This window comes from Odontomachus brunneus, unplaced genomic scaffold (genome assembly GCF_010583005.1).
Source record: "Odontomachus brunneus isolate Ranch 3 - 2012 unplaced genomic scaffold, Obru_v1 Obru_scaffold_051, whole genome shotgun sequence".
Lineage (NCBI taxonomy): Eukaryota > Metazoa > Arthropoda > Insecta > Hymenoptera > Formicidae > Odontomachus > Odontomachus brunneus.
In genome coordinates, this window is record NW_022639501.1 from 138454 (window position 1) to 151187 (window position 12734).

The following is a 12734-nucleotide window of genomic DNA, read 5'->3' on the forward strand; positions in this document are numbered from 1 at the left end:
CTCTCTCTCTCTCTCTCTCTCTCTCTCTCTCTCTCTCTCTCTCTCTCTCTCTATTGCCGAACCTCTGCAAATCGCTCGCGCCGAAAGTCTTTTGGCAAAGCCTCGTGGATTCAGCGGAGCGGACCGTTGGTCACACCAATGCCGAGAACACCGCGCGTAGTCATCGCCGGCAAGAGATTCAAAGAGACACGAAGGCACATAGCGGGGGAGAGGAGAGGCGCGGAGAGGAGAAGAGGAGAGGTCATGCGCGGCCCGACCGTCCGATGCGCCGCAACACGACTCGAAAATTTCGGCTATAAACGAGATTTTAGGTCACTGACCCGTTGGCAGTGGTCAGTGATGGTAACGGGCGAGTGGCCGACCAACCAGTCCATCCGTCCGACGCATCGTTCGGTCCTTCACCCGCCATTATCCCGACGGTTACGTACGCGCACGTAGTACACGTGCTCGCAATATATCGTCGCCGCCTCTCTCGCGAGGATCGCCAGCGAGTCACGAGAAAAATATGCCTCGTTTACGAGGAAAGTCGTGCGCGCGAGCGCGATGCACCGTACGTGCGCTCGCTACGGGATGCACTGCGTGCGTGCGTGCGTGCGCGCGTGCGCGCGCGCGATCGTAATTCCGCGCGATCGCCTCGCGGATTCGTATGCGCGACGTCGCGCCGGGGTTTCCTCGTTTTCTTCTGCACTTTTGACGCATGTCCGTTGCATACGATTTTGTTTTCCCCGGAGCGCTAAGTGGACGGTCGCGGACGGCGGTTCAGCGACCAGACGACACGCGATTTTTCCTCGGCGGTATTGGGCACTGATGTGTTCGATTATACACCGATCAATAACTGATCTTGTCAATCGATTTAATTATTCGTGATTACATGTACGATGATTCATTTAATCGTGATCATTGATTCGCCGGCTATTTTGGCCAAGAAAAGAACCATCCACTAATGCCCAACAGTGATCCTCGTTGCATACAGAGCAATACATACTGCATTCAAGTAAATGTTACTTATTTTAAATACTTCAAAAGTCTATAAGTTCACAAATCTACCACAAGTTCATCGCAAACATTAAATTTATTCAAAAAATACGTCCTGAGTCCTAGTGAGCTTAGCATTTCAACGGAAATATTGAAGAATATTGAATTGGAGTAAAAATTCGTCGACCAGATATTATAATATTCTTGTAAAGAGAACGAATTCTTCTTTTAACATTGTCTTTTCCACGACAATGAGCTTTTCTGAAATGTGTCGTGGATATATTTAGTGAATCTGTTGAGGATAACCATCGTTCAAAAGAAGAAATGCGAATTGAACAATCGTCATTCTTGGCAGTAGAATGATATTTTTCTATGTGTGTGAGATTTAACGTGAAACATGTTTTTCGCGGGTGGGCTTTACACGAATCTGAGAATATTGAACCAAAATAATGAAAAATATTGAATTAGAGTAAAAATTCGTCTGCCACACACAGTCAAACTATCTTTCTCTTCGACCAATATTCTTATAAAGAGAATGAATTCTTCTCTTAACATTATCTTTTTCACGACATTGAGCTTCTCTGAAATGAGTCGTGGGTATATTTAGGGTATTATTATTATTAGTGGGTATATTTATATTTGAATCTGTTGAGGATAACCATCGTTTAAAAGAAGAAATGCGAACTGAACAATCGTCATTCTTGGCGGTCTCAGTAGAATGATATTTTTCTGTGTGTGAGATTTAACGTGAAACATGTTTTTCGCGGGTGAGCTTTACACGAATCTGAGAACTGTTGCGCGGCTGCAACGTTTCGATCATTCCTGTTTCACGACGGATAACCAATGTTCTCTCGCTTTCTCAAATACTTCCTGCATAAATTGAAAATCTCGACAAGAAAAATATCGCGTCATACTTTAACCAGTAAATTGCCGCATGTACGACAGACAAGTAGTCACATAATTGCAAGAGACGTAGTTATCATACGCTTGAGCACATCCTCACATTGTTCATCTTTCTTTTCATCGAGACTCGCATGCCAACTAATCATAAGTTTAGGCAGTCAGATAGTCAGACGATAAGATAGACGAGAGACATTTGCCTAGCTAGAGCGTGTGATCGCAAATGACGGACACGTGTACCAAACACGTAAAGAACGACGCTGTGTAGTTGACGTCAAGTCGATGGTCGAGCCGTTCGCTAATTCATTTCGCAGAAGGATCATTGAACGCAGTGGCCTTGATCACAGGGCCCTGCGTGTATGCGTGTGTATGTGTGTGTGTGCGCGCGTACGCGTACGTGTCGTGTGACTGATTTATTTGTTTTCTTTTTTTTTCTTTTCTCGCACGAGTCGATCGATTATTAAACCGAGAGATTCCTCGACCTGCCAATAAGCTAGTATCTATTATTTCCCGTGTGTTTACGATTCTCTGATAGAAAGTATAAGTTGTTGTTCACGTCTGTGTCTCTTCCAGCCGATCTGCATTGTAAATGCTGCCAAAACGAACGAAAACCAAAAGAAAGAAAAGAAAAAAAAATGACAAGACAACAAATTTCGACTGCGCGACACGTGAATACAATAGCCGCCATTGGGGCGCGACGTATTTCTAGTACTCGGGACACGGCACAGCAATGTGTCTCACATATTTTCATTTAGAGACTGTCGGCAACGCTTTGACAAACAGCGCGATTGTGAGACGATCTTGTTGGCCAGTTTCTGCGAAATTTCCCCTTGAACGCGTCTCGGTGTGCCGCTTGACATACATCAGCAGAGGTTAAGGCCGAGAAATCGCAGGATAAAGAAACTCAGCAACATTTTTTCTGTTTCGTTTTTTTTTTTTCACCTCGGGATGCAAACGAGAGACGAAGTGTCGTTCAACTCGAAATAAAATTCGAAGGCTAGTCGAGTTATCGTCCGTTGCTCTCTCTCCGCGTCGAAAAGGACGCTGCACCGCGACCGGGCAATCAGTCGCGTACGCAACGAGTGTTTTGCCAAAATTTCGACGATAAGGTGCGCGTCGGAACATTAACCCCCCCTTGCACCCTCGCGCGCGCCGATCGCGCCCAGCAACGCGATACAGATTATTCATCGGGCTTGCAAACGCATCGCGCATGTTTCGATTCTACGCAATATTTAATTAAAGTTAAGTCCAGATTGTGAAAATCATGTGCGCATTTATCGGGGAAAGGGGGGGGGGGGAGGCGGCCGCTCGTGAGGCTCGATAATATTTCGGCAATAAATTTTCGGCCTATCGATTCTGTTTTAATCGAATCTACTTTGATTGGTTTCTTTTGCCTCCCGAGGACGCAGCGCTCTCTCTCTCTCTCTCTCTCTCTCTCCCTCTCTCTCTCTCTCTGTTTCTCTCACATGATCACGCTCGCATGTTTCGCTTATCGGGCGTTACTCTTATCGCGGCGTTCCTTTTAAATTTCTCCATTCAATCGCATTCGGCGATTATTGGGTGCTGCAATATCTGCTGCCTGCGATGGAGTGCAATGTACGATAACTTGGATATCAATGTCACTCCGATATTGTGTAACAACACAGTGCAGCCAATATCATCGAAGCTTACACTTTCAAGTGGTCGATAAATCGTTTATTGCTTTATATTTCGTTACACCACGTATGCGAAAAAATAATTTCGGTTATCGGATTATCGCGAGTATTGCGTTCTCAATTGGAAGTGCTCGTGTGTGTACGTGTTGCGTGTATTGGCACGTGTGTATGTGTGTGTGTGTACGTGTATGTGTGTGTTGCATGGCGGACGAGAAGGTGTGCGCGATAACCTCGCGAAATTTGTCCGATAAGCCGAATGTATCAAGATGTATGTATGTAAATATATTTCGCACGAATCAACGACTCGATAACGACCGGTGTTATCGCGATCGTGCTGATAACATCAAGATTTCGGCGAATGTGACCCTTCCCGATAAGTGTCTTGCACGCTCGAGTTGGCTGATAGTATCAAGATTTCGGCGAGAGAGTGAACGATAAGCGGCTCTCTACCTCCTTATTCAATTAGCGATTTGAATTCCTATCGGGGAATTATCGAGGAGTCGTTCACCTTTCCCGTCAAAGTTGATAAACTGATCTACATTATCGTACATTGAACGGGACTAAGAGAACTTCGCACACGCGCGAACAAACAAGCCAACTTGTACCAGGAATGCAAATTCTTTCGGTGTGCAGATAACGATAGTTTTTCAGATACCGATACCGGAGTAATAGCCGATACCTCCGACGATACCGACAGCTCATCGACCAAAAGCATCTCGTGAGCGATAAGTGCTTAATCTGTCGCAATTATGGCTTCACTTTTACGTTCCCCTCGACAAACTGTTCAGCTTTGTGAGTCACGGCGATTCGATCCGGATGCAGGCGCGTATAGGAGGCGCTTCATATTATGCGCGCGGATCCGAACAAATTGGAGTCGATCGTTTCTCCTTGTCGGATTTAAGCGCGCGATTCCCAAATTATTTATGCAGAGACTGTCATTATCAATGCACGATTTGAGCGCGATGGTAGCGCGGAACGAGGTTATCAGCGAGAGTCGACCCGGTTTCTAACGTACGATCCTCCGAGAGCCAATAACACCGGAGGAATAACGGACTTCCCAAAACTACCTGAGCCCGTTATTAGCCGTTAGAGGCCGATACCTGGTCGGGAGGCTCTCGTTGGGAATCCTTGCTCGAGGTCTCCACCGAGGTCTCTCCGCTACGTCCGCGGAAGTCCTCTCCAACGGCGACATGGAGGTCGTTCCCGTTAAACACGCATCTCGAAATTATACAGAGGCGATTATGAAAGGGCGTGCCTGTGCGTGGGCCGATTTAAGTCGACAGTGTCAAGCGTTTAAGCATACGGTGCGATTATTGTGTGTACCATGGCGGGGTACCGGTACATTTACCGAGTCCCACTCTGACCCACATACGCGTGGCTCGCTGCCGGCGGGGATGCAGTCTGCGACTTTTGCGTGAGATCAGTTGGAGGTGAGACGAGACGCAGTGATAATGCCCGGCGAGCGTTGCTAAATTTGGCGAGACCGCGTAAACAAATTTGCGCCGCGACGAAGATCACGAATGAAACAAGGAGAGAATAATTACACTTTCTTCTCTCCATTCATATAAGTTCTTGTCGATTTTACAAACCACGTTTCTAGCAGTGCAGGAATAAACCGTAGGTTTATTCTGTCTGACTGAGGAACACAATAAATCTCTCCAGAGACATAGCAACTTTTTTTAATAGCATTCTGCAGTTCTCGAAATATAAATAGCGCGAAATATAAATAGGAGATGGAAGGACAGTCAATTGCAAACTGCAGAATGTCGATTTATTCCGCAGTTGCGAAATTATATAGTAATTTAGGATTGCTACAGAAAATCAATTTTGAAATTCCCTAACTTTTTCATGTTTTCCAGACGACAATGGAGAATTCTCCATGATCAACATATAATCTTCAATTTTAATGTTTAGAAACTGGGATTACAAAAGTAGTTTATATTATTAAATACAATAAAAATTTAGTAACATAATATTCCTAACATATATTTCTGAAAATGCATATTCAGGCTAACAAAAATTATATGAGTATTGGAAAATAATGTAGATATGAGACGGAAAAGGATGATTGAATGAAAAACCGCTGAGTAAAATATAAATTTTAATTATTTTGTTAATATCATGATGCATGGACTAATAGATGTATACATATTCAATATAAACTAAGAAAATCTTATTTATTTTTTAAATAACATTTGAATTCCTATAATATACCTATAAACTTTTAACGTTAAAACTAAAATAAAATAAACTTGGCATTTTAATAAAGTCCCTAATGACCCTAGATTTAGTAAAGATCTAAAAACCGTGTATTCTTCTCTTATAACCCAGGCAGGGTTACCTTAATTTCAAAGAATTGTAAAGAAAGGTCAAAATTCCAGGTTATATTTTTCCCTGATATATCCGGTTTCCCATGACAAATTTAAATTCCATGGCTTTTTCTGGCTTTCCTAACTCCAGGTCAGCAACCCTATAATTTTTGCTGCATTCTCCGTTGTAGAATCTAAAGAAATCTAATTTTGGTGATGTTTTGAATGTAACTGAAAAAAACGTTTATAGAAATAATTCTGGTTGTAAAGTAATTTGAGCCGTTTTGCACGGAGGAATCGCAATCGGAGGAATCGCGAACACTTTTCATCCGTCGTCAAATCGAGCGTTCGCAGTTCAACGACCGAAGGTCCTTAGTGCGCGAGACTCTCCGAGAACTAGAGCTCCCGCGAATGAGAGGTAGTAAATCTTTCGGCTCTGGGTTAAACGCTCGTTTAAGCATAACCGTGCGCTTTGCATGTAAGCATCCGCGCAATTTTTTTGCGATAGATCTCTCCCTCTCTCTCTCTCTCTCTGTCTTCTTCCTGCCAACCGATGCATTCAGCCATTGGCAAGTATGTTGCGACGCTCCGTGATACGTGACGTGTCCGACATTTTTCTTGTACGCTATATGCGATCATCATAATTTCAAATGATATTACAAAATAATGCAAGAAGTAGACACGCCCGTTGTACACGTGGCACGAGAATTGTATCGCGTTAAGAAGCGAAACCATTGTTACGATCAATTATCGATTTCAGCGTTGCGATCAATAATTCGATAGGCGAGCCATGTACTGTTATTTGAACGCTCGATCGTGCTCAGTACACACACAATTTCGTTAGCAACATCAATAATTACTGTATCTGTTGGCACGGCGAACGGACGCTGCAATTTTCAATTAGAAGCCCGCGCGATCCAGCAGTGGTACCCAAACCAAGTAACGCGACAGCACGGATAAATGAGCGGTCTGGTATGCATGTGCGAATTACAACACACACACACACACACACACACACAACAGCAGTGATTGCCAATCGAACGTACATAAGCGTAAATACGACACACGTGAACGGAGCCCGCTTACTTGCTGAAACCAGGGCTGCAATTTCTGATTGTTTACATGCGAGGGCATTGCCCGGATGCCGCTTACCTTACACACATTCCAGATGTGTCCCGCCTCCTCTTCTCCGCGCGGCACCACCTTCTACTGCACACCGTACGTCGTATGGAACGCGTAATAGTGCCGCTCTAATCGCGCTGCCTCTCCTCTTGCCAGGTGCTACTACTAACACTGTTGCGGGCCAACGCCGACATCGTCGTCGTGCACGAGAAAATCAGGAAATGATCCAGCAGGATTCTCATCGGTCGCGTTGGTCCACGGGTGGCCGGTTGGATTGACCGGATTTTCTCGTGGCTAATTAACACATCAGGGATTTTGACGGATTAATCAGCCAGCTAATCGTGAAAATTATTAACCAATTGATTGGGAAATAATCCTAATGGATTTATAATGAATTATTCATATATAATGGATTAATAATGGAGATTTTCTTCGCGCCGCGTTATCTCGCAGAGGCGAGAAAGTTACACGGAGAGAATTTCAGTGAGTAAGAATCGCTATAGAATTTTGTGACCATAAAAGGAACAGATCGACAGTTCCATATATGCCATTTATGTTTTAGGAAATGAAATCTGCCATTAAAAAAATTTGCAATGTTTCCAGTGAAATTTACTATGTTCCTCAGATAGACTGATAGTCTGATTCGTGTACCACTGGAAACATGGTGAAACGGAAAAGAATTTATAAGAAAAAAAAAAACAAAAAAACAAGGAAAAATCTATAACATCCTCTTCGTGCGAGAGCATTATTCTCGATACATTATTATCGCACGGGTCCTCTCACGCGTCATAACGAGCGTCATCATCTCGGAAGAGGGTAAGGGGAGGGGGAGGGGACATCCCCCGAGCAAACAGTTCGCGACTCTCTAGCGGGAGTGTCAATTAACATCTAAATTAATCGGGAGGTCAGCGACCGAGGCGCTGTTACATGACATATACGTGACCAGAAAGCGTCCGCTACGTGTATCTCGGCGAAACCTATTGGTACATGGAGCGCCGGTTAAGCCGATCGCCGGCGCGAGAATTCGTTAAGGAAGAAGAATGTTGATGCACTTATTGGTACGTGCGAGGAATGATGGACCTGCTGCGCACATCGCGCGCGCGCGCGCGCGTGTGTGTGTACGTATGTGTGAGTGCATCTAATGCGCGATGCGCGTAACGGCAAAGGCGCGCGATAGAATGTGCCATTGTTGCGCGAGGAGCGCGACTATGTAAATCTCTATTGACGGATTAGCATTTGTTAGAGCGGGGCCTCAGGAATGCACGCTGCGCCAGGGGGGAAGAGGAGGGGGAGGAGAGGGAGAGTGATTAACCTACTCGTATCGGCCCCTTTTTTCCTGCATACGTAATAAGTCGCAAAGAGTCAATTACGGCCGGTCTTCTTGCGGGTGTCTTCTCGTCTCTGCTCCTTCAGGCACGCCTCACTTGGAATTTTGACCGCGGCCAGTGATCGGTTATCATGACGGGGCGGCGGGGCTCTCCTACCGATCCCCGCCATTATTACGATCAATCGTAACTCACGAAAATAATTTTCATCAATTGGTAACGCACGCAGTTCGAATATCGGCTCGCTCCGCGAAGGGGCCAATGACCGACGGGCGAAAGAATCGTATTCCAGGCCGAGATGTGGCCCGCAGATGTGTACAGATTAATGAGCCGAAAAGTCAAAGAGACGTAATGCTTGTTACTCAATCAACCCGATACTTTGAAGTGCGTGCGCGCGGGATCTGCGATGAGGCGGACTGTCGCGCACAACGCGCGAGTTTTTGCGTTCGCAAAGTTGCGAAGTATACGATATTATTATCGCACAGAGAAGACACAAATTACTTACCTAAATAATGGTTGCCATAACAAAATATTAATGTTACCTTTCGCGTACAAGATGATTGCATTATCCATAGTACTTTGGAAGTGGTACATTAACCTTCCTTATCCATATGTGTTTCAGTAGTACTCTCAGTGCTGTATGGTGCAAACAAACTCTACGGATCTCTCTTAGTATTTGTTCCACAGACTGGGAGACAGCAATATTTCTTTGGTTGAGGCAACTATGTATATATGAGAATGTACTGACTGAACATTATATATCATGAGAACTATGGTTGTGAGAACTGTATAGATGGACATATAATAACAGCAATTTTTAATGCCGTATCTATTTCACTTGAAATCGCATAAATTTTCTCTCTAATCATAGAGTACGTAGATATAGCAACCATAATATTTTTTACCGTGTGTAGCGTGGACTATATAATGTTGTAGTGTCACGTTTGGTTTTCCACAGTATCCACACGGAGGGAATATCATGGTTTTTCTTTCGTACGAACCATTCGCAATTTTACTACGTTTCCAGCAATGCAGAAATAGACTCTTAACGAGGTATATCTTGCTAAGGAACACGATATGTCTCGTGTAGCAAATTTTTCAATAGTACACTTCAGGTCCTAAGATATGCGTAGCACAAAATTATCAATTATTGCAGCACAGCCATCTGTTTCTTGGCCACAAAATTCTGTAGTTATTTTTACTATAAAATTCTCCCCATGTACTGAATTTTCGCCGTCAATATGCACACAGAAAATTATACACTGCACTCGAGTAAGTGTTGCTTGCTTGAAGTATTTCATAAGTTTACATATCCGCGCATCAAATTTACTCAAAATACGTTTCTGAATTCTAGATAGATGTTGCAGTTCAATCAAGGATATCAAGTTAACACACGAATTAGTCAGACTTGAGCCAAGTTTTTCTTCCACAAATTTTATGATACGTTCTTGCAAGCAGAACAAATTCTCCTCCTGAATGCACGATGACGAGCTTCTCTAAGACTAGTGACGAGTATTTTGAGACAACCATTTATATTCTTTGCTGGAAATAACCGTTAGTTAAAAGAAGGAAAGTAAACCGAGCAAGTAATCCCTTCTCTCAACAGCAGAGTGTTACTTTTCGCCGTGCAGCCGCGCTCTCGACCCAATCAAATCAGGGTGTACGGTGTCGCGTCGCCTCGCACGGGTCGCCAGGCTCTCCCCGATTTCCATCGCGCGAAATCCGGCAGTCCTCTCGCATACCTCACGCCACCGGCGATTTAGCATGCCGCGAATCGCACTTACGACGTGATCGGTTCCTCGCGCGCATTCACGATCGCGGCAGCGCCTCGTGCTCGTCCGCGCGCGGCGCTCTTTCGACGGGAAGGGAGCAGCAGCAATAGCAGCAATAGCAGCAATAGCAGCAGCACGTCCTCCACATGGACGGTCGTTCACCTCTGCCGCCGATCACAGACAGAGCGTAGACCGCGTTTCTTCGTCTGTGTCCCTTTCCTCGTCCTCGTAGTCGCTCTGCCGCGCGTCCTCTCCTCCTCTGCTTCGTCCTTTTCCTCCTCTTCGTCTCTATCGAGAAATCGGACTCCTCGAGTCATTTCCGCCGCCGCCGTCGCCTCGCTCTCTTCTCTCCTCTTATCTTCTCTTCCCTTCCCTTCTCTTCGCGCGCGTGATGTGACATGATATGACACCGCGATGCATTTCTAATATTCCAGGATGTCGTTTTAGTACGCTCGCACGTTCGATCAGGCAAAATAGAAAGGGGATCCGCGGCAGGGGTGCTGAGAGAGAGAGAGAGAGAGAGAGAGAGAGAGAGAGAGAGAGGGGAACATGGCGATTTTCTTCGGAGAAGTCTGTCCCGCGGTTGTTCACCTCTCTTACGAACGGTCACATAAAGGGTATGGACTCGGTGCATTGCCTCCTCATTGTCTGTCCTTCTTCTTCTTCTTCCATGGTTGGCGAAGTGGATTACGACTGATTTTCGTCTCCACCTCTTTTCGTTCGATTTACACGCCACCGTCGCCACCAATCGCCCCGAGATCGGACGATTATTTCATTGCTCCGCTCATTGACATTCGGTTTTCTCGAGGCTTCTTCTCGCCGCGCGAGAGATTGAAAATCCTTTCGCTCAGATCTATAACTTGAAAAAGGAAGAAAAAAAAGTTTTCCCCGTAAGAACTGTATCACCCGGATTTGACGGCCGGTGATCGACGAAGCTTAGTCTGAGATCCGTCAACGAAAGAGTGATGGAGTTCTCTCCCGGTTGATTCGAGAACAGGTTTTCCCAGATGAAATAAGTCGACGCGATATCGGCCGACGTAACGAATTAGCGCGTGCCGATTCACGATCGAGCGAAGAAAGCCGCGCCCGTTTAATCCTCGCGCTCTGCGCCCCGCCGCGAACGGCCGTGCGAAAGACGCGAGCTTGACCACGATACATCCCGAAGATCGCGAAGGTCACGCGATTATCTGGAGGCGCGTGCAGAGTCCTTCGTGGTGCTGCGACGGAGTCGTGACGATAATCGCGAGCGCGCGTCTCTTCGCGGTATCGATATCCCATTTCATTGGCCCGCGCTGAATCGAGCAGTCGCGAGGAGAGAATCGTTACGTTCTCTCTGTTCTGGATCAATGACCGAGGAGGAAACGTCATCTCCGACGCGCACACGAATACGCATTTCGAGTACATTCGCGTTGCACCGAAACGACGCGCGTCCGAGGTTTACCGAAGTACGGAAGATTGAGAGCCGCGCTATGTTACGCGATTATTATCGGAGAGATAAATCCAATAAACGTGCGTTAATGCAATTAATTACACAACTATCGGCAAGCGGAAAGTCACTTGCAGAATAGCATTGGCCGCGCGCAGTCATGTTTTAATTTTGGATCGAAGGTCTTCGCGATCGAGAAACAATGTATGTTAAGGTAAAAGAGAAGAAGGCGCGCTACAGCCGCTGTTAGAAGAGTCTAGTTTTATCAGGTTACCGTTGATAAAAGAGCAATTTGATCAGAGGAGAGGCAAATGCACGCTGTGTGAATGTGTGTGTGCGCGCGCACGCGCGCGAAAACGTGATTTCAAGGAAAAAATAAATCAAAAGATACGACAATGCGAATCGACGCGCTCCTTGGGAAGGAGAGATCGTCACTTTGACGTGCATTCCGTACAATTCCCATTACACTATTTTTATAAGATTCTTATGCTGACGTCGTTCTCTTTCGCGAACTGCTAATTCCGTGAGAATCTCGACGTATGTAGAAAACGACTCGAGTTTTGGCGAGCCTAAGCGAATCGCCATTTGCCGCAGACTGACAGTAAACTGAAACGAACGTGTTACGCTCGCCTGAAGGCGCGACGAAAACGATCCCGTCTGCCGCGTGCAAAAAAGCCAACCCGCCCGGACCGCGAATTGATTTCCCTTGAGCGATTCAGCTGCTGAAATTTTCGTCGATCGTTCACGCGTTGCATCTCGTAGCGTGGAAGCATGCATAAACGCGCATCATGACCGCATTTCATAAACAATTACGTTGAAACAACGTTGGCCATTGTTTGAGATGACAATACCCTCCGGCTAAAATAATAATCAGCCAATCAATGACCAAAATTAATTAATCTTCAGGTGCAAAGTCGCAAACAATATCATCGACACCGATGAAATCAATTATTAATCAAACTCTAACGCAAGTGGTCATACTAAATGATCAAACTCAATTAACAATTAATTTCATCTCGTTCGATTAAATTATTCGTGACATGTATAACAACTGATTAATTTTGATTGTTGAGATTAGCCGATTAGTTTGGTCGAGGAGAAATTTTCATCGATTAACGCCCGACGCTGCGTCAGAATTTATTATCGTCATATTGTTATTTATCAAATCATATTTATCAAATTGTTGGACAAATGTGAAGAACGCTCACTTGAGCTTACACATTCTGAACTTTGAATTGGCATTCATGTTG

General features: G+C 45.2%; 1 long non-coding RNA gene across 3 annotated transcripts in view; it reads right to left on the bottom strand.

The window, feature by feature from the left end:
- The window catches only part of LOC116845334, a 27386-nt gene extending 17389 nt beyond the window's left edge, over positions 1-9997 (bottom strand). The window contains exons 1-2 of one of the 3 annotated variants that reach the window (XR_004378231.1): positions 8829-9992; positions 6992-7255 (exon numbers count right to left, since the gene is read on the bottom strand). This is a non-coding gene — a long non-coding RNA (uncharacterized LOC116845334). Of the gene's footprint in view, positions 1-6991 lie in introns of all 3 variants that reach the window. The other 2 variants (XR_004378230.1, XR_004378229.1) reach the window with 2 other exon arrangements.
- Between the last annotated feature and the right edge of the window lie 2737 nt (positions 9998-12734).